Source organism: Amblyraja radiata, chromosome 21, assembly GCF_010909765.2.
Source record: "Amblyraja radiata isolate CabotCenter1 chromosome 21, sAmbRad1.1.pri, whole genome shotgun sequence".
Classification (NCBI taxonomy): domain Eukaryota; kingdom Metazoa; phylum Chordata; class Chondrichthyes; order Rajiformes; family Rajidae; genus Amblyraja; species Amblyraja radiata.
This window is the reverse complement of record NC_045976.1, coordinates 23,838,975-23,866,646: the sequence shown is the minus strand read 5'-3', so window position 1 is coordinate 23,866,646 and position 27,672 is coordinate 23,838,975. Positions and strand designations below refer to the sequence as shown.

Here is a 27,672-nt window from a genome sequence, read left to right as displayed (position 1 = left end):
GTTTCAATTCTGTATCATTCAATTAATGTCTGAGATGAATTACATTTGTTTGGCGTCAATGATTCCTCTTGAATATCGGGAGAAGCATCAATACATTGCATTTGAAATTAATTTTCTTCCAGAGATTAAAAGCCTCCTTTGATGAAAGTCCTGGCAATCCATGCTGGGTCCTTCTGGTTTTCCGAGCCCTGTAGAAATAATTACAACTTACCATAAGTTACTGCAGAATATTTTTTTGATTTGGAAGCAATGGAATGGATGGGAAGTTCTTTTATCTCCTTGATATTCCTTATTACCTTATTTTGTGAACTAATCGTTCATCATCTCTTCAATATCCTCTTATGTAGGGCAACATTTTGATTGAGATACACAGATTAACCCCAAGTTGTTAGTATTCCTGTTGCCTCACATCTCCAGCTACCCAGGTTCAATACTTGGTGAAGTCTGCACATTCCCCCTGTGGCTGCATGAGTTTCCTCCAAGTGCTCTAGTTTCCACCCACTTCTCGAGGACATGCTGATTTGTAGATTAATTGGCCATTGTCGATTGCCCCTGATGTGTAAGTGCGTGATACATCTGGTGGGGGAGGTGGGAGGGGAGGGAAGGAGGTGTTGGGCTGAAGAGCCAGTATGACTCTGTGAACACAACAGGTCGAGCTCCAGCATTTATCACAACGAGTGCACCTGCTGAGATGAATCAGAATATGTTTTATCTATCAAATAATGTCTGTTACATGACACACTGCCCTTAAATTGATGTTACACACAGTGTAAGGTGTAAATATCCAGATTTTGTATGTACATTTGCAGTCAAGGGAACAACCCCCCCCTCCCCCCTCCCACAGTGAATGGAATGCTGAGCAGCAGAGTGACGGAATGGTATGAAATATTTTTTAGTCAGACCACTGTAAAAACATCTTGCCCAGACAAGATCTCAGGCAACAGCGAGAGAATCACCAACATACCTCTTTTCGTACAATAAAAGGAATGCAGCACATCTGCAGAGTGAATGAATTGGCCTTGATTTACGTGGAAACTGCTGGAATATTTACCCAATGGGTTGGGAGAATATGGATAGGTGACGCTTTGGTGCACAACCCTTCTTCAGACTAATTTCTCCAGAAAAAATGGCACATGTTTGAAGAAATATTTGAGTTTGGTCGGCTGAAAAGAAAAACTGCGAATGCCAGAAACACACCACTTCTATCAGCTGAGGATTTTGGTAATTAACTGCTGGGTAAATCATCCACATCTCACTCAGTAGATGTCTATTTTTAATCTAAAAACTGCCTCAAGTCATACATTTTAGGGAAATGTGTTTGTCTGGCCATGTTGCTATTTATTAATCCAGTGGAAGACTGAGATGCTCAGAGCATCTGGAATGTGACCACTGGCACAGTAGAATAATCCTTCTGAAAATATGTCATATTTGCCTCTTAAGGTGAGCAGGAAAAGTTTAAAGGGGATGTTTTTTAACACTGACTTTTTGTGGTGGGTGCCTGATTAGTGCTGCCTGGGGTGGTGGTGGAGGCAGATATGATAGTGGCATTTAAGGGGCTTTTAGATAGACACATGGATAAACAGGGAATTGAGGGATATGGATCATGAACAGGTAGATGAGATGAGTTTATCTTAGTATCAGGTTCGGCACAGATATTGGGGGCCAAAGGGACTGTACCTTTGTTGTACTGTTCTATGTTTTAAGTTCTATGCAGGGGTGATGGTTGATCTGTTACTTTTGGCTGAAGATAACTTTCAGAATTAATCATTTTGCCAAAGGAATCTGTACTGCTGCTAGGTATAGATACATTTTATGTAACAAAAATATTTTTACTCAAATCTAGAATGTTTCAGATTCCTAAGATGCAAATTTTCTCAGAAGAGCCATCTCCCCACCATTGACTCCATCTACACTTCAAGCTGCCTTGGGAAGTCAGCCAACACCATAAAAGGCCTTTCCCACCCTGATCATTCCTTCTTCTCCCCACTCCTGTTGGGCAGGAAGTAGAGAAGCTTGAAAGCTCACAACACCAGACTCAGGAACTGCTTCTGCCCCTCTGTTATCATGCTTCTGAACAGTCCTTCTATAAACCAGGGTACAGTCTGATTGTCTTCTCCCTCATTGCACACATTGGACTTGGTCTCTGGAATTGCTACACCACAATGCTGCAAACCATATTCAATCTCAGGTATCATGCTCGACCCATTATACTTGAGTTTGGCTTGATTGTATTTATGTATATTGTAATCTGATTAGATTGGAAAGCATGCAAAACACAGCTTTTCACTGTCATTCGGTACATATGACAATAATAAACCTAAAGCTAAATCTAAACCAAAAAGAATGCCTTTTATTTTTCTACCATCTGAAAACCTTTCAGTTCCAACATCCAGGATTCCTGCTTTTATACACTCAATGTCTTTTTACCCTGAATGGTGCTCATGTCTTCATTTAACTCTGAAGAATTTCTCTGCCTTCACATCCTTCAATCGTTTGATGCCTTGTTCCTAAATACCCTGTGCTGACCAGGTCTTGGTTAGCTGTTCTCACCTCCATCAACTTTGTGATTCTCTCCGTAGATGTTGCCTGACCTGCTGAGTTCCTCCAATAGATTGTCTTTGATTCCCTCTCGTTTGGGGTTGCAGCTATTTTCCTTACACCTTAACAAAATTCCACAATATGGTTTTCCCGTTAAATATGATTTCATACTGAGAACAGGATACAATTTACCAATGGATAATATTTTAAGGGACTCTCATACATTGTCGAACTGCATCTACTAACAAAATGGTCACAAACATTTGATATGCATAAAAGAGGCAAGGACATAAACATTGTAAAGACTAATTATATGAAGTAAATGATAAAGATAAAATATAGAAAGGTTGGACGATGGTTTTGTTCTAACATTGTACAAAGTGGGAATATATGATAAGCATGGTAGTCAATTCTATGCTATTATTACCAATTTTTATGTGGATTTTTCTGTTCTAACTCATGCAGCTCTGAATCTTTTGCATAATCTTAGAACATAGCTCAATGTTATTAACATAGCTGAACAATTATTAAAGAACAATTTTCCAGAGAGCAAAAATAATAAATTGCCTGATATAAATAAATGCTATAATTTCAATAAACCTATTTGTAGCTGTAAACAGTTTATTAACTATTACCATGATTCTAATACAGTCCTTTAATAGATAGAAATACCCCATTACTTTACAGAAAGAAATACAGAGTCAGGTCAATGAAAGTCTGAAGAAGGGTCTCGACTCGAAACGTCACCCATTCCTTCTCTCCAGAGATGCCGCTTGTGTTACTCCAGCATTTTGTGTCTATCTTCAAATCAATGAAAGATATTACAAGGAATGTAATAAACCCATCAAGGGATGGGTTTTAACTGTGAAATTAATAGGAGGAAAGGAGATGGAAGAGTTTAGACTGAGAACTGGAGGAAGTAACCATGAATGGCAGAAGGAGTGGTTGTTGATTCATGGGGAAAAGAAAGGGGGGTTGATTCTAATGGTAAGTATTAACTGGAGTAAAAAGTCCAAATTGACATAGAAGATGAGAACGTAAATAATAAAAGCTTACGGAATAGAAATTATAATGTTGGAAACGGTCAAAAGTATAATGCACAAATACAGGAGATTGGTAAAATGTCAAATACCAAAGCACATAGATTTCGGTGAGTGAAATAAATTTTTACGAAGATGTGTAGGGCAATTTCTTTTCCACGATGGGTGATAGGTGCCTGGAATATGCATGGAAGGTGGCAGAAGCAAATGTGATGGTGATGATGATGTTTAAGAGACATTTAGACAGACACATGATCAGGCAGGGAATAGAGGAAAATATACCATTTGCATGTAGATGGGATTAGATGGGATTATTTCAGAATGTCATCATGGTCAATGCAGACATGGTGGCTGAAGGGCTTGTTCTTGCACCGTGCTGTTCTATGGTCTAATGAGATTGCACTTTTCACTACTTCAGGATGCTCGAAAGGTACTTAACTACAAATTAATTTCTTCTGAAGTGTACTTACCATTGTAATAGTGACACCCACTTTAACAAATAAAGTCCACAGACCCTCTAAGATAAATATTCCCATTATCCATAGTGAGAGTTGAAAGAAGGAGGATATAAAAGAATCTAGAACAAAGTGACCTTACTTGCTGAATATAGAATGAAAGGTTTGAAGATCACTTGCATTTAGTGATGTTCTTACCTAAATTCACAGCATACACTATGATAAAATAAATGATTTTTATATTAGAAAGAATGAGACATTTATATATAGAATGAAGCCAACATTTGCCATGATGGTGATAATATGTCTCATTTCTAATTTCAGAATCTGTCTATGTCAATGGGAGCTATTTATCTGAATGCATTTTCCTTCCTTGGATAAAGACTTTGGTTCAAAGGTTAATTAAATGTGGAGTTTTAACTTTGAAATGTAATAATGTAAACCTGATTTTTCAGAGTTTGATCTCAATAGAATTTCGTAATTCATTTGGTGGGCACAAAATGCTGGAGTAACTCAGTGGGCCCGGCAGCATCTCTGGAGAGAATGAATGGGTGACTTTTCGGATCGAGACCCTTCTTCAGACTTCATAATTTTGGTTATTTGACTTTTTTTTTGCATATTCCAACTAATCCTCTTTGTGTATTATTTAATCACAGGGTGTACCTGTTGTGTTACTCTCAGCTCTGTAATTAAAACTGAAATAAATAAACTGTTTACTCTCGAGGACATAGAAAGATGTAGAAGCAGCTGTTTGAAGATATCAATAAAATAAATAGTATATCTAAAACATGGAATAATGTTGAAGTTAAACTTGAGCCAACTAATCAACATTATAAGTAAGGACAAGAAGAATTTTATATTGTTTTAATGCATGGATTGGTTCAGGAGGCTATCCACTAATGACGTGCATAAATTTGTGAAAATAACAAGGTATAGCAATAACAAATAGCACAGGTGGCGCAGCAGTAGAGTTGCTGCCTTACCGTGCTTGAAGCACCCGAGACCCAGGTTCAATCCCGACTATGGGTGTTGTCAGTACGGAGTTTGTACGTTATCCCCGTGACCACGTGGGTTTTCTCCGAGATCTTCGGATTCCTCTCACACTCCAAAGATGTACAGGCTTGTTGGTTAATTGGCTGGTAATAAGTGTAAATTGTAAAATTGTCCCTGGTGTGTGCTTATAGGATAGTGTTAATGTATAGGTATTGCTGGTCGGTGCGGACTCGGTGGGCCGAAGGGCCTGTTTCCACGTTGTATCTCTAAACGAAACTTAAAATGAGCAAAAATTGAATAATTTGAGCTACATTAAGTTGGATATACAACAAGTGAGGTTTGATGCCTTGAGGGTAGATTTAAACCATTATGTTTATAATTGCAACAAAAAATGAAGTTCTATTCTGCATCTGAAAATTATTGGCAACATGTTACATAGCTTGTATTGTAACTGAAAGGGGAGGTTAGTATTAGTAATATGACAGTAGAAACATTATAAGTGCTTGAAGCAAATTCCTTTCTTTGCTGTTTACAGTAACCCATTTAACAAGAATGGACTGGAGCAATGTGAAAGTTGCAGAGTTGAATTTGATATGAACGAATTTGATATGAAACCCAATGTATCAGTCCTTCCTTGCAGATGAAACATTCCATTTCCTCGACAACTTTCCAAATGAATCCCTTCTGCACTTCCTCCAGTGAAATTACATTCTTCTTATGGTATGGTGACCAGACCTGCACACGATACATTAGCTGTAGCCTCACCAATCTGTCATGTAGGTTAATTGACCTCTGTAACAATAGAAGGAGGCCATTTCACCTTCAATTCTATTCCAACTCACAGAACAATCCTATTCACCCACTAGATTTGTCCCCAGGTACTCATTAACCCCGTAAATTCTTCCATTCATCTACAAACTAGGGGCTATTTTTACAGTGGCCAAATAACCTAACAAGCTCCATGTCACTGGGATGTGGGAAGAAAACAGAGTACCCAGGGGAAACCCATTCAGTCACAGTGAATGTGCAAACTCAGACTGGCAGTTCTGGAGGTTGGGATTGAAGTCAGGCCTCGGGAGCACTGAAGCGGTGGCTCTGCTGGCTGTATTCCTCAGACAAGGAACATTAGCAACCCTTCATTGTTATGTGCCAACTTGGATGCAGGCTATATCTTACCCAGCAGACCCAGCTGGGTTAGCCTATATCTTACCCAGCAGACATTCACTGCAAATAAACATAAAGTGCTGGATTAACTCAGCGGATCAGGCAGCATCTCTGGAGAAAAAGGATGGGTGACGTTTCGGGTCAGCACCCCTCTTCAGACTGACTTTCATTGGTCTGAAGAAGGATCCTGACCCAAAACATCACCCATCCTTTTTCTCCAGTGTTGCAGCCTGTCCCGCTGAGGTACTCCCGCACTTTGTGTCCATCTTCGGTATAAACCAGCATCTGCAGTTCTTTTTTAGGCATTCACTGTAATTGCGTCTGATTCAATAAGGTTTGAAGACAGAGGCATTCCCCAATGTGATATAAAAAGGCATGTTTGGGTAATTAGAACATGGTCTCCACTATCAGAAATAGACACAATCTAGAATCAGAAGGCAAAAGCATAATCTAGAAATATTCATTGTTCAACTTCACAAAGTAGGTCAGTTCAAACCTAGTGTAAAAATAGAATGGAACAGATTTGGTTGATGAAAGTCACACTGGGCTCTGACGGAAGCTGTGCAAAAAATTAATGATCTGAAGATTTCTTTAAACTTCTTATCTGATTTCATTTTCCCAGATAAAAGATCAGGAAAAAAAGACAGTGTGAATCAGTCAGCTGAAGTCTTTCTTTCACTAAGCACTCTGTTGTGAGCTAATTTCTTAACACAGATGAACATTCAGACAATTTAGAGCAATTTGTGTTCAATTTAATAATATTTTAAAAATTCATGTTTAAATTGTGATAAAATGTAACTATGCATTTATAATTGCTGTGCAACATACTCATATCTTTAATTGACAGTTATTTAATTAATTCAACTCAGATTTATTTTACCACTTCAACCACCTATGCAATGTCATTCTGTGATCCATCATCTTCTAATGGCTTCCTTTGATCATAAGGTCACTTCGACAGTGCAAAATCCCTTGATCAAGTATCTGTACACTGGGTGGCTGGATTGTATTGTCTTTTCCGCTGACAGGTTAGCATGCAACAAAAGCTTTTCACTGGCTTCGGTGCATATGGTAATAAACTAAACTAATCTAAATCTACTCTAGCTTCTATCCCTCGCTGAATCACAATACTGTAGTATCACAAGAAGAAAGCTATTTGGCCTGAGCAAACCACACCTATTCTTTGCAAGAACATTCATTGCAAGAACAAAGTTCTATGCTGAGACACATTATTTCCCCTTCTAATACCTGTGTGTGCCAATCAGCTTGAAGCTCACTACATTACTATCAGCCTCACCTTGACAAGCTGTTCATAGACCATTAGTTCAACTGTACATCAACTTTGTGAGATGTTTCTGCAACTTAACATTCTCAGGTCTATACCCAAGCTGTCCCATTCTTGTTGAAACCTCAGACGTTGCTTTCTAATCCTGATAAACTATTAAGCAGGGTCCACAGGCTGTATCTTGTGCTCTCGGCCTTCAGTGCCCTGTAAAACCAGATAACCCACCACAAAATCTGTTTGATTATGGCTTTGCATTTAAGAATTTCTCAAAATGAATCACTGAGGTAATATTAGGAATATTTACTGCAACTTATTATTTCCTCTGGCTTCAGTAGTAACTGGAAAAATACCTGCTATTGTCAAATGGAAGGTTAATTTTTTTTGGGGGGCAGGCAGTTTGAATGAAGTATTTTTGAACATGACACAAATTATGAGGAGAATCAAAATTCCCTCTGCACAAAATAGAGCTACAAAAATCAACTCTCCAGCATCTATTGTGGGCTGCAGGCAGTGTGTTTCAAAATGGCAATTGACACAAATCCTATTGACGCAGAAACTATTTAAGGAAGTGGGGTGGAATACATGCCCCAGTCTGCATCAATGGTGCTGAAGTGGAGATGGCCGTGAACTTCAAGTTCAGAGGTGGAAATATCAAAAACAATTTGATATTCGAAAGCAAGCAACGCCCTTCCTTGGAAAGCTTAGGAAATTGGATATGTTTAGTTTAGTTTTAGTTTAGTTTTAGAGATACAGCACAGAAACAGGCCCTTCAGCCCACCGAGTCCGCGCCGACCAGGGAACCCCGCACAATAACGTTATCCTGCACACACTAGGGCCAATTTACAATTATACCAAGCCAATTAACCTACAAACCTGTGCATCTATGGAGTGTGGGAGGACACCAGAAATCCCAAAGAAAACCCACGCAGGTCACACGGAGAACGTACAAACTCCTTACAGGCAGCACCTGTAGTCAGGATCGAACCTGGGCCTCTGGCGTTGTAAGGCAGCAACTCTACTGCTGCGCCACCATGCTGCCCCTGTCTCCAACAGCACTTATCAACTTCTGCAGCTGCACCATAGAAAGCCTTCTATCAAAATGCAGCACAACTTAATCTGGCAACTGTTCTGTCCAAGACTGCAAGAAACTACGGAAAGTTGTGGACACAGTGCAATCTATAATAAAGCAAACCAACATCCACTCCTCCCACCCCACATTGATTCCATTTACACTTCGCACTGTCTCGGGGAAGCAGCTACCTTTATCTAAGACTAATTACTTACCAGTCATTTTCTCTTCTCCTCTTTCCAGTTGTGCAAAAAATACAAAAGCTTGAACGCATATTCAAGAACACCGTCTCCCTTGTTGTTATCAGACTCTTGAACAGTCTTTTCAAATGCTAAAGATGCATACCAAAATATTCCTATCTACCTTGTTGCAGCCTTTGCATTTTCTCTGTAGCTGGAACATTGTATTCTGCACTCTGGTTACATTCTGTTTTTCACCACCTATTGTACTCATGTACGGTCTGGTTAGCAAATACTGGGACATGGATACCAGTGAATGGTTGCCAAAATTTCTTGAATAAAGGAATAGGTGATGTTTCGGGTGGAGACCCTTCTTCAGTCACCTATTCCTTTTTTCCAGGGATGCTGCCTGACCCACTGAGTTACTCCAGTATTTTGTGTCTATCTTTGGTGTAAACCAGCATCCACAGTTCCTTCTTACACAATGGTTGCCAAATACTCCATATGATATATTCTTGGAATTTGGGCACCAGAGAATTTGGGCACCTGGCGGAAGACTCATTGAATATATTCAGGATGAAGATTGACAGACAATTGAATTGTAAGGGAGTCATATGTAGTGGGAGTGAGTGGGGAAATGGCATGGAGGCCAAGACTGGATCAGCCAGTTGAGGCAGAGCAGAGTCTAAATAATTAGAAAATTGTCCATATCCAACCCAGCCTCTAGGTGTTTGCAATAAAGCACAAAACAAGACTAGCTGGATCCTTTATACATCGTTATTGACCAAGAATAGAGGCCAGAGTGGGAATAGGCCCTTGGGCCAAACATGCCCACCCAGACCAAGATGTCCCATCTATACTAATCCTACTTGCCTGTGTGGGGCCCAAATCCCTCTAAATCTGTCCTATCCATGTACTTGTCTGATTGTTTCTTAAATGTTGCAATAGTCCCTGCCTCAACTACCTTCTGCAGCAGCTTGTTCCATACTCCCACCACTCTTTGCGCGGATAAGTTACCCCTCGATTTCCTATAAACTCTTTCCCCTTTCACCTTAAACATGTCCTCTGGTTCTCGATTCCCCCACATATGTTAGTCTCTGAGACCACCAAGGGTAGAAGATTCTGTGGTAACCAAAAATATATTTAAAAAAAAATTCTGTATGATTGTATGGTAATTCACATATCACTGTACCTTAATTGGGACATGTGTCTATAAAAGACCTTTGAAACCTTTGAAACTGTTAATTTGAACCAACTTTGCAGGCACAGGACTTTGAACTGCCCAGGTCACGTCGAGTGAAGATAGTATTGAGTTACCAGCTAAATAAATCTAAATAAATAGGCTAGTTTGTATCATTTTCCTTCAAAGCTCTTCCTTAAGCCACAGCTAAATTGATGGAAAAGAGAAGGAAAATGTACAGACTGGGTTTTTGCGGCTGTTCTCTGTCTGTATTAAGCAAGTGACACAAGTTCATTCCACGTGGATGTTTTATAAACTGGGGCAGGCTCAGCAGGCAGATGTCCCAGTCCAATCTGTTGGCCTTCACTGAGGTAACACAGTCAAAGGATGATCTGGCTGAGACACAAGCCAGCAGATCAAAGGACTTGTCCAATGTTTCAGGCAAGTTCAGCTGCTATTTCAAAGAAATTAAAATGTAACACCAACTAACGATTTTCTGATTTAACTGATTTTCTAATTTGCATAAACGTTAACAAATAGAAAGACAACTTTGTTCTTAGTTAAGACATAAACACAATGATCCTGAGCTGGAACATTGCCTATCCATGTTCTCCAGAGATGTTGCCTGACTCTCTGAGTTACTCCAGCAACTTTGTGGGGTTTTTTTTAAGTTTCTTATTACATTGTATTGAAGATTTTGATCTTTTCCCTAAAAATCAAAAACAAAAAAAATCTATTACTCTTTGAAAATGATCTCTCAACTTCAGTCATTTGTGTCAATGGATATACATGTGAGTCCTTGTTTTCAACCTTTCTAAAAAGATAATCCTTTAAATATTGAATTCATAGATCTTTGTGATTGAAAGTGTATAGCGCAACATGCAATGGTGTATGGGCCTTTAATGAATATCTCAGATACTGGATCAATTGTACATATTAATTTGTAATGCTTTATCTGAAAAACATAAACTAAATAATGGGGAATTGCATCAATATGTACAATTGGCACCACATCATGTTTTGGTGTTTTAGTATGGATGAGTTAATAAACACTGTTGATGGATTCTGAAATATGAATTCGTTCTTAAAGGGGTACTAGATGTAGATCAATCACTATTGCTGATTTGATCCATGTCTGGCTTTGCTGTTGTTCACCCGATCCGAAATCCAGTTCGGGTTTCCACTATACCATCTGGGGGTGTGTGACTCGCAGCTCTCAGTTTGATGATCTAGGACTCAGAGCCTACAACAGCTTACGTAATGCTGTCTCTATGTGATGTTATTAAAATAGTTATTATGAAGTTAAACGACTCAATGTTATCAGTACTTCATACACTAGAGAAGAAGCTAAAGGCATCAGTATTTCTGAATCGGAATGCACATTTGAGCAAACAAGAACATGGAACATGGATAGGCAACGTTTCAGGGCAGGTTCCATGTGTTTATATCTTCAATTTAGTTTAGTTTAGTTTAATTTATCATTGTCACGTGTGCCGAGGTGGAGTGAAAATGTTTTTGTTGCGTGCTATCCAGTCAACGAAAAGACTATACACGATTACAAAATTGGACTTTCTTGCAAAAACCTCAGACCAAAATAAGCACTTCAAGTTCAAGTTCAAGTGAGTTTATTGTCATGTGTCCCTGTATAGGACAATGACATTCTTGCTTTGCTTAAGCACACAGAAAATAGTAGGCATTTACTACAAAACAGATAAATGTGTCCATATACCATGATATAAATATATACACACATGAATAAATAAACTGATAGTGCAAATAACAGAAAGTGGTTGGTAATAATCAGAGTTTTGTCCGAGCCAGGTTTAATAGCCTGATGGCTGAGGGGAAGTAACTATTCCTGAACCTGGTTGTTGCAATCTTCAGGCTCCTGTACCTTCTACCTGAAGGTAGCAGGGAGATGAGTGTGTGGCCAGGATGGTGTGGGTCTTTGATGATACTGCCAGCCTTTTTGAGGCAGCGACTGCAATAAATCCCCTCGATGGAAGGAAGGTCAGAGCCGATGATGGACTGGGCAGTGTTTACTACTTTTTGTAGTCTTTTCCTTTCCAGGGCGCTCAAATTGCCGAACCAAGCCACGATGCAACCGGTCAGCATGCTCTCGACTGTGCACCTGTAGAAGTTAGAGAGAGTCTTCCTTGACAATCCGACTCTCCGTAATCTTCTCAGGAAGTAGAGGCGCTGATGTGCTTTTTTGATGATTGCATTAGTGTTCTCGGACCAGGAAAGATCTTCAGAGATGTGCACGCCCAGGAATTTGAAGCTCTTGACCCTTTCAACCATCGACCCGTTGATATAAATGGGGCTGTGGGTCCCCCTCCTACTCCTTCCAAAGTCCACAATCAGTTCCTTGGTTTTGCTGGTGTTGAGGGCCAGGTTATTGCGCTGGCACCATATGGACAGTTGCTCGATCTCTCTTCTGTACTCTGACTCATCCCCATCAGTGATACGCCCCACAATAGTGGTGTCGTCAGCGAACTTGATGATGGAGTTCGCACTGTGGTTCGCTACGCAGTCATGGGTATAGAGTGAGTACAGCAGGGGGCTGAGCACGCAGCCTTGAGGTGCTCCCGTGCTGATTGTTATTGAGGCTGACACATTTCCACCAATACGAACAGACTGTGGTCTGTGGACGAGGAAGTCAAGGATCCAGTTGCAGAGGGATGCGCAGAGACCCAGTTCTGCGAGTTTGGTAACCAGTTTGGAGGGGATGATTGTGTTAAATGCCGAGCTGTAATCAATGAATAACAGCCTGACATATGAGTTTTTGTTGTCCAAGTGGTCCAGTGCGGAGTGGAGGGCCAGCGAGATCGCATCCACCGTTGATCTGTTGTGGCGGTACGCGAACTGCAGTGGGTCCAGGTTTTTGTCGATGTAGGAGTTGATTTGCTCCATGATCAACCTCTCAAAGCACTTCATCACCACCGGCGTTAGTGCCACTGGTCGATAGTCATTGAGGCATGTCACCTTACTCTTCTTGGGCACCGGTATAATTGATGCCCTTTTAAAGCAGGTGGGGACCTCAGACCTCAGAAGTGAGAGGTTGAAAATGTCCGTAAAAACTCCCGCCAGTTGGTCCGCACAGGTTTTTAGAACACGACCGGGTATACCATCAGGACCAGGTGCTTTTCGGGGGTTCACCCCTCTGAAGGATTTCCTGACATCGGCCTCTGTGACTGAGACTGAAATGCCATCGCAGCGAATGGGGGATCGGGAAGGCACATCAGTATTCTCCCTGTCAAAGCGTGCGTAAAACGCATTGAGCTCGTCAGGGAGTGATGTTACACCGGCATTCGAGCTGCCTCCTGGTTTTGCCTTGTAGGAGGTGATTGCATTCAGACCCTGCCACAGCTGCCGAACATCTGTCTCGTCCTCCAGTTTGGAGCAGAAGTCCCTTTTGGCCTTTTTGATGGCCTTACCAAGGTCGTATCTGGTCTTCATGTAGGCCACTGTATCATCGGAGGTGAATGCCCTGTGTCTGGACTTCAGGAGAGTGCGGATCTCAAAGTTCATCCAAGGTTTCTGATTGGGAAACACTCGGAAGGTTTTTGTAGGGATGCAGTCCTCCACACATTTCTTTATGAAGTCTGTAACGACTGTGGCATATTCGTTCAAGTCCGTTGCCGAGTCCTTGAACATTGCCCAGTCTACAGACTCCAAACAGTCCTGGAGTTGTTCTTCTGCCCCCCCCCGACCAGCTCTGTGCTGTCCTCACTTCTGGGGGTGCGCTCTTTAATTGCTGCTTGTAGGCAGGAAGAAGCAGCACCGCGGTATGGTCGGATTTACCGAAGTGAGGGCGAGGGATAGAACGATAGGCATCCCTTCAGTCCATCCAGTCTACACTTTAATGTTCTTCCTAAGTAGCATACTCACCAATTATAATTATTCAGCCAAGGTATTCGAGGTAAGATTCACCTCACTCCAGCTAACTTTTAATTTGGGTCTCTGGGAGTGATTATTATTCATCATTTGCGATCAATTTGTATGGGTACATTTTTCTAATCTTCAACATCAGCAAAATCATCTGGAAATGTCACTGTTATTAAAACAATAAACTCAACTGCCTGAGCAATTCTTCAGGGGCTGGACAATATTTGTACTCTTGAATGTGACCTTTAGTATGATTGTCTCCAAATTTGCTCATTATGTAAAAACCAGGGTATAAATAATAAGGAAAATGAAACAAGATTTAACCATTATCAATAACACAGATTATTTGATCATTTTCACAATGGATGTTTTTTGAGTGCATATTAATGGGTTGTGTTCCTTGCATTACAACTGTAACCACAGTTTACCATCATTTCATTAATTGTACAGAAAACTGGGATTTTTTAAAAGAAACTAAGGAAAAGCTATTTTTTTCTTTTAGTTATTTAACCTAAATTTCCAATATCAACAGCTCAAAGGGACAAACACCTTTCCTGGGATTGTAATTCATCAACAATATAATTTGTCAAGTATATATTTATCTTCATTTTACTCTAAACATTGGGACTGAAGCAAGAAATCCATTTTTGTTGCACAGCTCATACTCATTTCACATGTTCTCCCATTTGTTTTTATTTAACTTGCATTCATAATGGATCGCATTCATTGATTTTGGCCCAGTTACCTAAAAGTATCACTTAAATCCTGTTTCATTTTTCCTTTGTGTGTTTTTTTTTACACTATGGGAAAATGTTTATACCATCTTAAAGATCACATTGAAGAAAGTAAAAAAAAAACAATTGCAAGCAGATGAAGATCGGTCCTTGAATATCTAACGCATTTGACCTAAAGATATTGCATTTAGTCTTCTGTTTTTGTGCTAGCTTTCTATCAATGTCGTATTTTTGTCTTCTCTATTTAACTCCTTAACTTAGCCATTGATCATTGATTGAAACATTGCTGAAAGCATTCTGAAATGTAAGTAATTGCTGTTGCACTTTCTCTGTCCACCAATTCATCACAGTGGCAACAATATCAACTCTAAAACTAGTGAATAAGGCGCAACCTAACCGCTGCTTAGGCAAGGCAACAAGTTGTGCCAAATGTGGCTGCTATAGAGAATTTTTAAAAATATGTCTGATAAATGACAGCAACTTAGTTAACTACCAGCTCTTCTTCATGAAACAAAGTGTTTTCCAACAAGGTATGACTTACCCCAAGTTTTGCTACTTGGAGCTCCTCAAACTGTTTGCCAGGCTTTTGAAAATGTAAGGGCTAAACAAGCTTTTCAGCTAAACTGTTGTCTGGCAACAGCCCCTATGTTGAATGAACAGGCTCGATCACGAATTCAATTATTTGTTTATAAAAATAATTTGCTCACTTGGAAGATCTAGTGCTTACATCATGTAGCCACAAGGACATATAGCAGCAAGAAAATGCAAACTTTTCTTCCTAGGGACAGCCAAGTTTGGGTTTCAATCTTTGGGAGTTTAGCTAGTTTTAAAACACAGTTGATCATTGTTTGTAGATATGGAAAAAGCACAGGCTTATTGAGTATATGAATGCATGCTGCACGTGATCTCACTGAACTTGTCTTCAGGCCGAGATCCAGAATAATGCCAGGACCCTCAAGCTCTCCAGCCCAAGCCCTCGTCAGGAGCTCTATAAGTGCAGTTGAAGCTCGTGTGAGACACATTATGTTATTGCTTTTTAATCATTTATTATAATAAATGTTTCATTTTTAATCCTATATGGTTGAAGTGCCCTTTCTTCGTCATTGATCGGAATCGAAACCTGGTTTTATCATTACAGCGTTATAAACTCATGGACAATTGGGTCTGGCGATTGGCCCAAAATACCTGACTCAGCTCTGTGAAATAATGCCCCTGTCCCACTTAGGAAACCTGAACCGAAACCTCTGGAGAATTTGCGCCCCACCCAAGGTTTCCGTGCGGTTCCCGGAGGTTCCCAGAGGTTCCCGGAGGTTTTTGTCAGTCTCCCTACCTGCTTCCACTACCTGCAACCACCGGCAACCACCTGCAACCTCCAGGAACTGCACGGAAACCTTGATTGGGGTGCAAAGTCTCCAGAGGTTTCTGTTCAGGTTTCCTAAGTGGGACAGGGGCATAAAGGTTTTCACTCATAGATTCTAAAAAACTGTTCTGCTCAATAATTTATCAAATCCCTGTTTGATATTTATCATTAATTCTTTTTCCACCAGATTTTCTGTCATTGTATTTCAGTTCATGTAACTTTCCATACGCTTACGGCGGCACGGTGGCACAGCGGTAGAGTTGCTGCCTTACAGCGCTTGCAGCGCCGGAGACCAGGGTTCGATCTCGACTACGGATGCTGTCAGTATGGAGTTTGAACGTTCTTCCTGTGACCACATGGGTTTTCTCCAAGATCTTCGATTTTCCTCCCACACTCCACCTCCAGTTTAAATTCCATTTGGAATATTTTGGAGGACCAAGAAACCAAGAAACCAAGTACAGGTTGGTTGGTTAATTGGCATGATGTATGTGTAAATTATCCCTAGTGTGTGAAGGTTAGTGTTACTGTGCGGGATCGCTTGTCGGTGCAGACACGGTGGGCCGAACGGCCTGTTTCTGCACTGTATCTTTAAACTAAACTAAACTAAACTCAATTTACTGATCTATTGTCTCTAAGCATATCTCTTGAAGTTTAAGTTCATCACTTTCTAATTCTCTAGAATCTATTTTGAATCTATTTTGAAATGGGACCGAGTCCCATTTCATTCTCTGGAGACACAAGGGACTGCAGATGCTGGAATCTGGAGCAATACAAGCAAAGAGGAACAACTGGAGGAATTTGGCAGGTCGAGCAGCATCCAAGGAGCCAAAGTTAGAGTCGATATTTAAAACTATCCCTCCATTGTTCCATTAGTTACACAAATGCTCACTGACCTGTCTGGCGCCCTCCAATAACTTTTTCATTTCATTATCTTGTGGGAGACAGTTAGGAGCATCTTAGTTTTAAGGAATCCAGGATATTCACATTTCAAATAGCAGTCTTTTACATTTGCTGAATGAAAAATGAATGAAAGATAGCCTCGATAAAACCAACAAGGTGCAAGAAGCAGGTGAAGGTGAATAGACCACTTATTAGCAATGCAAGTGAGTTATCTCTCAGAAGCATCAGACATCTAGACTCTAATAAAGAATCTATAAACCTATCAGATATCAAAAGGAACATTTTGCCACTTGAACAATATAAATTGATGGCTGAATCATCATGGAACAAGGTAAAACAAAAAAAAAGCAGCAATTTGAATATTCTGGGCGGCTCGGTGGCGCAGCAGTAGAGTTGCTGCCTGACAGCGCCAGAGATCCCGGTTCGATCCCGACTACGGGTGCTTTTCTCCCGTGACCTGCGTGGGTTTTCTCAGAGATCTTCAGTTTCCTCCCACACTCCTAAGACGTACAGGTATGTAGGTTAATTGGCCTCGTATAAATGTAAAATTGTCCCAAGTGTGTGTAGGATAGTTTTAATGTGCGATGATCGCTGGTCGGCGTAGGGCCTGCTTCCGCGTTGTATCTCTAAAGTAAATTAAACCAATCTAAAATTGTGGGAAGATGATAGGAAAATATTGAGGTAAAGTAAAATTAATTGTGGTGTAGTAGCCTCCTAGATTTTGAAATGGTTTATAACAATAATAAACAGAACCAAGACTGCACAAGCAGATTCAGGAAAATATGGCTGTGGAAATATAACTAATAGTTATAAGCTATTTGTTAATAAAACTTAAACACTAGTTTTAATTGTAGCCCTGTGACAACTTACATGTGAAAATTATAAATGGATTGGGAAGTGATATATAGCTGCTCTTAGATCAATGAACTATGAAGAAGGGATAAATGAGCTTTTAAAATCACATTTATGTTTTATCTATATATTTGAAACTAGAAGCAGGGAATCAGAATAAAACTTTGCATTGAATGAAAAAGGAGAAATCGGGGAGGTAAAATGACACAATGGAAAAGTTATGCAAGATAAATAGCTTATTATCCACAGTCCTTTCAGCATGGAAAACATATTTGGATCATTTAAAAAGAAATGTCACAAGGATTCTGAGTAACTTCAGGTCAAAGAGGATATGAATGGATTTAGAAATTAGGGTTAAATGTACAGAATGTACAATATTTATTTTACTTAGTTTATACTTCTTGATAAAAAGGAAGCAGAAAGACATACGTCAGCTCTTTCATATAAAGTATTAACCTGGTTAATCTTTTATTTGGCTTAGTCCCATGGATATCACATAGTCCAATGCACTGAAGGAATTACTGCAGTTTAATTTACTTTAGTTCTGCCATTTAATTGCCGATTCACATCACATGAGTTTTGGACATTATTTATTTTACGCAATATCAACGTAAACTATGAGATTGTTAAAACTGCAGGGGATCACATGTTAAACAAGTCACATCATTGAACGTTATCTGCCGCATATTCTTAATTTTATTTTCAAGGATTTGGGTAAATATACATTGAACATTAGCCTAAAAATTCTCAATTGACCATTAACCCCAATTTTTGCTTTTAACTTTTTGCTGCAGCACGGGGGCATAGCGGTAGAGTTGCTACCTTACAACACCAGAGAACCAGGTTCGATCCTCACTACGGGTGCTGTTATATGGTGTCTGTACGTTCTCCCCGTGACCTGCATGGGTTTTCTCCGGGTGCACTGGTTTCCTCCCACACCCCAAAGACATACAGGTTTGTTGGTTTAATGGCTTGGTAAAATTGTAAATTGTTCCCCAGTGTGTATAGGAAAATGCCTGTGTGTGTGGATCGCTGGTCGGTACAGAGCTGGTCGGTACAGAGCTGGTTGGTACAGAGCTGGTCGGTACAGATTTGGTGAGCCGAAGGGCCTGGTTCCATGCGTTATCTCTTAACTAAACCAAACTTCATGTGTAGCATTCTAAGATCTCCTATTATTCTGTGGGTTTAAATAAGCATTATGAGAATTAATAAGAAATTCTACTCAAACCCTGGAATGGTATAATTTCAGCAATGAAGTTCAGACATTTGTGAGTAGAAAGGCTTGTGCAGTTAACAAAAATAGGTCATTTTACCTAAATACTTCCATTATGTTATGGAGGTTGAGAAACCAAGACCCAGAGGGATTTAGGTACAGTATTGGAATTATGGCTAGAAACCAAGCACCTTTGGCGGTACAATGGCATTGTGGTTAATTTAATGAGCTAACAGTCTTGCCCCATTGATGTGCAGGCATGAAGTCATAGGCAATTAACTTCAAGTAATGAGGCACATATGGAATGAACAAAGATTGTCATAAAAAATGTATCCGGTATACTGATGGGATTAGGACGTTAATACTTTTGCATGGAATGAAATCTGTCAAATTGTCCAGTGTGTGACCCAGGTGCACAGTCATGTGGCTGACTCTATAGTGGGGACAGGCTAGCCATGTGTTTAGTGACAATGAGAGATGGACTACAGATATTCCAACCCGTGACAGGAGCATCCGACAGGAATCGATTTATAAAAAATACCACCAGATAAAAGCCGAGAACGTGCAAAAAGCTAATGCTTTTCAGGTATTACAGTGCCTCTTTATTCCCCTATTCAAGTTTATCCTGAATTGGGGAATAACGAGGAACTGTAATACCTGGAAGATAGACACAAAATGCTGGAGTAACTCAGCGGGGGACAGGCAGCATCTCTGGATAGAAGGAATGGGTGACGTTTCGGATTGAGATCCTTCTTCAGACCCGAAACATCACCCATTCCCTCTCTCCAGAGATACTGCCTACCCCGTTGAGTTACCCCAGCATTTTGTGTCTATCTTCAGTGTCAACCTGCATCGGCAGTTCCTTCCTACACTGTAATACCTGCTTACATGAAAGGTCGGATTCATATGGAAAATGATTGAAGGTAAAAATTGGAATAATCTAAAATGCTAAAGAAATATATCAAAAGATATTGACAAATGCACTCGAAAAAGAAATCTGATTTTCTAGACTACTTGGAGGTGTTTTCTAGAAAAATGCTCATAAGCACTAAATATGTACATGACACGACATATTTTAGCCTGAGGTAAAACATTTCCAATCTCGGCCAATGCATGTGACATTCCAATGTAATGTCCTCTCCTCAGGTGGCTTGTTGCAAATTTGCACAAATCATTACAGTCTGTTCTGCTTGATCCTCCAGGAAAGGCTCACTCTGAACATTAACATCTCCATTGAAATAGAGTAACTTAAAAATAAAATTAAGTTAAAATCTTCCCAAAGAATAATTCTTGAAGAAGCAAAGTCTTTTAACGATCTTCCGTTCTGTTACAAAATCTGATATTGATATTGCAAATAAATGTCCACTATTAGTAACTGTAGTTTTTGTATTTGTTTTCTGAACAACTTATTGTCAAAATCTCAAGGACGGAGTTGTCCCACCATCCTTGTTTGGAGAAAAAAACTCTGATATTATATTGAATGTATAATTGTTATTTTAACGTAATATCTATTCTGCGTAGATTCCATCATGTTCTAAGCATTCCTTCATTATTGTGAGTCGCTATAAAACACAATGTGAACCAGGTCTAATAGAACAAAGGACAAAGGACATTTATTGTCAGATACACCAATTGGTGTAGTGAAATTTGAGATGCCATTGCAGCACACCAATAAAATAAACACAACATTACAGAACTTACCATTAAACATAAAAACATCCCCCCACAATGTTTCCCACTGTGAGGGAAGGCAATAAAAGTTCAGTCCTCTTCCTCTTGTTCACCCGTGGTCGGGCCTATTGAGGCCTCCGCAGTCGCCACTGCGTCAGCCCGATGTTTCAGGCCCTCTCACCGGAATGATGGAGCTCTGGCGTCAGAAGATCGCTCTCAGCGACTTGGAGTTCCAAAACGGCCGGAGACCGGAGACTAATGCTACTGGAGACCGCGGATTCCAAAGTCCACAGGCCGCGCTGGTTGGAGCGCCAACAATGGCAATCTCGGCGAAAGATCCCAGGCTCCGCGGTGTTTAAAGTCATCGCCACCCACAGCTGGACGCTCCGCAACCACAGCTCCGCGATGTTGGAGTCGGCAGTCTCAGCTCTCCGGAGCTTACCACATGGCGATCCGGGTAAGGCATCGCCCGCTCCGTGATGGTGCTTCAGCGCTGCGCCGCCGCTAAAGCTGAAGCTCTGGGCGGTCTCCGACAGGAAAAACCACTCCAGTTGGTAGGCCGCGAGAAGGGGGCGAAGAAGCGGCTCGGAGGAAAGACGCATCTCTGACCAGGTAGGGACTGAAAAAAAGTTTCCCCCCACCTCCCATATAAAAGAACTAGAAGACCTCCAACAAAACTTTTTAACACTAAAAATAAAAAAAAGGTGAAAGGACGAACAGCTGCAGGCTGGGCAGCCAAACACAACGGCGCCACCACTCGATAGCCTCATGCTCTGGCTGCAAGGATTGTGATAGATGATTAAACTACATCAGTTCAATATACAGCTATTCCTGGCAGCCTGCCAGTTTCTGACTAACTACTAATTATAATTATTGCAGTGTCTAACCAGTGCTTATCATGTTTCTTATTGTTCAGCTAAGGTAGAAGGGGAGTGGGGGGTGGGGTGGGGGGTAATATTATGAGTGGCAAACATCACAACATTACAGGGAGGTGTTTGTGATGGACTAGTAAGGCAGACTTTCTATGACTGAACCTGGGATGTAGTTAAGTGTGGGTACCAAAGTGGAGAGAGCACGTGCTGGAGTTTTGGACCCTCCATTGGAGACATTATTGCATGAGATGGAAGGAAAGAGAAGAGTCCTGTATCTGCAATAAACCATTTATCGTTTATACTTTAGACTTTAGAGATGAAGAGCGAAACCAGGCCCTTTGATCCATCGGCCAGCAATCACCCCATATACTAACACTATCCAACACACAATGGAAAATTTACAATTTTACCAAAGCCAATTAACCTACAAACCTGTAAGTTTTTGGAGTGTGGGAGGAGAAAATCCACACAGGTCACGGGGAGAATTTACAAACTGCGTACAAACGGCACCCGTGGTCAGGATCGAACCCTGGTCTCTGGCGCTGTAAGTCAGTATCTCTACCACTGTGCCACCATGCCATCCCAATCCTGGTCCTGAATGTGTATTCAAAAAAAAATAATGGGGAAAAATAATCTAGAGGTTATTGCCTGGAAACAGGTGGTTAATAACTTCACACGAATAATAATCAGTGCAAGCACCATGAAACACAACGTCTAACCATGTGCTTCACTAGTCTCAGAATCTCCTTCATTTATCTAACACGTATCACTCAGCCACCGCCAGTCTATCTCTATTAGTTGGGTTTCTATCAAGCATTCATATGGAGTAAGACACTGCAGCAAGTTTTGACTACAACTCATGGCATGAACAAGCAGAATGCACACTGTGTACTGACATACTTCCCTCTCCCATGCTGAGCAAGGTTACAAGATTAGACAACACAGTGACTTGAATAAGTTCTTCATTTCATCCAATGACAAATAAAACGTATTCACATTTCCTCCCCACATCTCCTTCATCTTCCCTCTCTTTCTATCTTTGTGTTCCCTCTACAACTTATCCTTTGCTCCTCAGTTGCAGACTATTTCTGGTGTAAGTGCTTGGCCCTCCTGATGACGAGGTTGTGCAGCAGACAACGCACTGGCACGAATCATAATGTCGAGAAGGACAGAGGTTCCTCTGAGGTTCGGAGGTTGTCAAATACTGTATGTTTTCTTTGTGTATCATTGGTTTGTTGCCACACAATTAGCATGGTGGCATAATTTTTTTATTGAATGCATGCTACCCACATGTATGTGGACAGTGTGACAATCATAAGGTCATAAGTGATAGGAATAGAATCGAGTATTCAAGGACAATTATATTTCTAATTATATAAGGCCCTGGTCACCTTGCATCGGGAAAGTTGTGCATAGGTCTGGTCTTCCTATTGCGAGAAGTACATTTTCTGAGTAAAGTGAATGTTCACCAGATGCCTTTGGGATGATGGTTATCATAGATGGAGAGATCGGGCAGACTGGGCCCAGAGTTAGAGTTGTACAATATCTTGATGAGACCGCATTTGGAGTACAATGTTCAGTTTTGGTCGCCCTGCCACAGGAAAGATGCCATGCAGCTGGAAAGCGTGCAGAGAAGATTTACAAGAATGTTGGCACGATCCGAGGGCCTCAGCTATTGGGAGAGGTTGGGCAGGCTAGGACTTTATTCCTTGGAGTGCAGGAGGCTGTGGGACGATCTTATAGAGATATATTAAATCATGAGAGAAATAGATTGGGTGAATGTGCATAGTCTTTTCCCAGGGTTGATGGTCAAGAATGAGAGGGTATAGGTTTAAGGTGAGAGTGGAAAGATTTAAGAGGAATCTGAGGAGCAATTTTGTCACTTTGGTAGGTATATGGAACAAGCTGGCAGTAGAAGTAGTTGAGGCAGGTTCAATAACAACAATTAAAAGACATTTGCACAGGTACATTGACAGGAAAGATTGAGAGGGATATGAAGGGGGGATCTTATAGAAACATATAAAATTATAAAAGGACAAGCTAGATGCAGGAAAAATGTTCCCAATGTTGGGCGAGTCCAGAACCATGGGCCACAGTCTTAGAATAAAGGGGAGGCTTTTTCACCCAGACAGTTGTGAATTTGTGGAATTCCCTGCCACAGAGGGCAGTGGAGGCCAAATCACTAGATGGATTTAAGAGAGAGTTAGATAGAGCTCTAGGGGCTAGTGGAATCAAGGGATATGGGGAGAAGGCAAGCACGGGTTATTGATTGGGGACGATCAGCCATGATCTCAATGAATGGCCGTGCTGGCTCAAAGGGCCGAATAGCCTCCTCCTGCACTTATTTTCTATGTTTCTATGTTTTCTATGAAGCAAATGCAGGTAAATGGGACTAGTTTTGATGGGGGGATATTGGTCAGCGTGGACGAGTTGGGCTGAACGGACGGTTTCTTTGCTGTATGACCCTCGCAATGCTGATCCGTGCAACTTTCTGGTCTTATTAAAGTTACAGTATCATTTGGGCCTACCTGTTCGGGTGCAAGGTTTACACACAGGCACGTAAAAATGTACTCTGTCGAAACTAGTTCCCAAAAAACAATGGAGTTTCTTGGTGTGCTTGTGGTCCTTGTTCACATTTACATCTCATTATTGAACCATATAAAAAGCATTGAAGTTTTGATTTGCATTCTGTCAAGTTAATGGTGGATTTCTGGCAGAAAGTATAATTCAAGATTTCAAGATTAACTTTGATTCAGTTAATTATACCATACTTCTCAATCAACTTGCCACCTTATATTTTCGCAGTTATACACTTCAGTAATTTAAATGATACTTAATTGACACAGCCCATTTGACATCTCCCCCTGAGGCAGGGAGACAACATGGTTAAGAATTCCCAGGCAACGTTTCCTTACACCTAATGATTATATATCACTTGCATCTGATCAAATAACCAGTCCAGATTATCAGGAGAAATGTATGGTTGGATGTTATACCTTCCGGAATTAATATCATTTCCAGTTGGTTAAGAAATAAGTATCTGTCTGGGGACATTAGGAAAACAATCTCACGTATCCCTGCAAACCCCAGTTGAGCCAAATGTAACCTTAAGGGCCTGTCCCACTTGGCCGTCATTTGCGCGCCATTTACGCGACCTGGTAGCGTGTGGGTAGCGCGGGATGGGCGCATGGAGTGACGTGGAGGCGTGTGGAGTTGCGCGCGGCAGCGCGCAGCGCGCCAGGATTTCATCCTGTATGAAATCTTCGCGCGACACTGGGTTGTCGCGTAAATGACGGCCAGGTGGGATAGGGTGACGTTTCGGATCGAATGGGTGACGTTTCGGGTCGAGACCCTTCTTCAGATTGAAACATCATCCATTCCTTCTCTCCAGAGATGCTGCATGTCCCGCTGAGCTACTCCTGCATTTTGTGTCCATCTTCAATTTAAACCAGTATCTGTAGTTCCTTCCCACAGATTAATTTGGTCTGCAGCTTGCTACTTTTCATTCACCTCTTTTTTTGAATAGGGGCATTACATCTGCAGTTTTTCTAATTGCTAGCACCACTCAAGAAACTGGAACATTTTCGAAAATCACCACAAATATCATAAACTGGGTAAATATTATAAACTGGGCATTCAAATGTCGTCAGGCACTCCAGACGGCTTTGCGGACGCATGATGACGCGCACGACTGTCGCCTGTCAGCCACTACCGGCCTGTCGCATAAATGACGGCCAAGTGGGACAGGCCCTTTACTGAATTGAGCACATCTCTTCACCGCTCTGTAAAAGTGAGTCACGTGGTTCCTTTTTTTTGCTCGCTACCGTCTTTCATCCTTTACTTATGGCCCCAATAAATTATAACATGGTGGCTTACGGAGAAACTATTTATTAAAAAGAAAGTAAATGTATGGATTTTACTTATTGCCAGGTAACATCCCACAAGCCAGTTTAATTACATTAATTAAGTATAGTCACGGCTGATTTGGATGGATTTTTTACACTACAGGGGAATAAGGATCAGAAAGGAAAGCGTAGTAGGTGGCAAGAATCAAATTATCAATGATCTTATTGAATGACACAAGAGGCTTGGGACTATCCGGTCCACTCCTGATTTTATTCTTTTTATGTTTTTATGTAATTTAAACATATTCTTTTTCATACTTTCAAGGTACATCCAAGGACAGTTTGATGGCTTGTGCGTTTGATGGCACTGAGCCTGTACTCGCTGGAGTTTAGAACAATGAAACATAGAAACATAGAAACAAAGAAATTAGGTGCAGGAGTAGGCCATTCGGCCCTTCGAGCCTGCACCACCATTCAATATGATCATGGCTGATCATCCAACTCAGTATCCCGTACCTGCCTTCTCTCCATACCCTCTGATCCCCTTAGCCACAAGGGCCACATCTAACTCCCTCTTAAATATAGCCAATGAACTGGCCTCGACTACCCTCTGTGGCAGGGAGTTCCAGAGATTCACCACTCTCTGTGTGAAAAAAGTTCTTCTCATCTCGGTTTTAAAGGATTTCCCCCTTATCCTTAAGCTGTGACCCCTTGTCCTGGACTTCCCCAACATCGGGAGCAATCTTCCTGCATCTAGCCTGTCCAACCCCTTAAGAATTTTGTAAGTTTCTATAAGATCCCCTCTCAATCTCCTAAATTCTAGAGAGTATAAACCAAGTCTATCCAGTCTTTCTTCATAAGACAGTCCTGACATCCCAGGAATCAGTCTGGTGAACCTTCTCTGCACTCCCTCTATGGCAATAATGTCCTTCCTCAGATTTGGAGACCAAAACTGTACGCAATACTCCAGGTGTGGTCTCACCAAGACCCTGTACAACTGCAGTAGAACCTCCCTGCTCCTATACTCAAATCCTTTTGCTATGAAAGCTAACATACCATTCGCTTTCTTCACTGCCTGCTGCACCTGCATGCCCACTTTCAATGACTGGTGTACCATGACACCCAGGTCTCGCTGCATCTCCCCTTTTCCTAGTCGGCCACCATTTAGATAATAGTCTGCTTTCCTGTTTTTGCCACCAAAATGGATAACCTCACATTTATCCACATTATACTGCATCTGCCAAACATTTGCCCACTCACCCAGCCTATCCAAGTCACCTTGCAGTCTCCTAGCATCCTCCTCACAGCTAACACTGCCCCCCAGCTTAGTGTCATCCGCAAAATTGGAGATATTGCCTTCAATTCCCTCATCCAGATCATTAATATATATTGTAAATAGCTGGGGTCCCAGCACTGAGCCTTGCGGTACCCCACTAGTCACTGCCTGCCATTGTGAAAAGGACCCGTTTACTCCTACTCTTTGCTTCCTGTTTGCCAGCCAGTTCTCTATCCACATCAATACTGAACCCCCAATGCCGTGTGCTTTAAGTTTGTAAACTAATCTCTTATGTGGGACCTTGTCGAAAGCCTTCTGGAAGTCCAGATACACCACATCCACTGGTTCTCCCCTATCCACGCTACTAGTTACATCCTCGAAAAATTCTATAAGATTCGTCAGACATGATTTACCTTTTGTAAATCCATGCTGACTTTGTCCAATGATTTCACCACTTTCAAAATGTGCTGCTATCCCATCTTTAATAACTGACTCTAGCAGTTTCCCCACTACCGATGTTAGACTAACTGGTCTGTAATTCCCCGTTTTCTCTCTCCCTCCCTTCTTAAAAAGTGGGGTTACGTTTGCTACCCGCCAATCCTCAGGAACTACTCCAGAATCTAAAGAGTTTTGAAAGATTATTACTAATGCATCCACTATTTCTCGAGCTACTTCCTTAAGTACTCTGGGATGCAGCCTATCTGGCCCTGGGGATTTATCGGCCTTTAATCCATTTAATTTACCCAACACCACTTCCCGGCTAACCTGGATTTCACTCAATTCCTCCATCTCATTTGACCCGCGGTCCCCTGCTATTTCCGGCAGATTATTTATGTCTTCCTTAGTGAAGACGGAACCAAAGTAGTTATTCAATTGGTCCGCCATATCCTTGTTCCCCATGATCAACTCACCCGTTTCTGACTGCAAGGGACCTACATTTGTTTTAACTAATCTCTTTCTTTTCACATATCTATAAAAACTTTTGCAGTCAGTTTTTATGTTCCCTGCCAGTTTTCTTTCATAATCTATTTTTCCTTTCCTAATTAAGCCCTTTGTCCTCCTCTGCTGGTCTCTGAATTTCTCCCAGTCCTGGTATGCTGCTTTTTCTGGCTAATTTGTACGCATCATCCTTCGCTTTGATACTATCCCTGATTTCCC

At 41.1% G+C, this 27,672-nt stretch overlaps 1 long non-coding RNA gene across 1 annotated transcript; it reads left to right on the top strand.

The window, feature by feature from the left end:
* Positions 1 to 512: 512 nt before the first annotated feature.
* Positions 513 to 23,239, top strand: LOC116984933. Its single transcript, XR_004415174.1, has 3 exons — positions 513 to 563; positions 13,194 to 13,201; positions 23,230 to 23,239. It is a non-coding gene; the product is annotated as an uncharacterized LOC116984933 (long non-coding RNA).
* Positions 23,240 to 27,672: the final 4,433 nt, after the last annotated feature.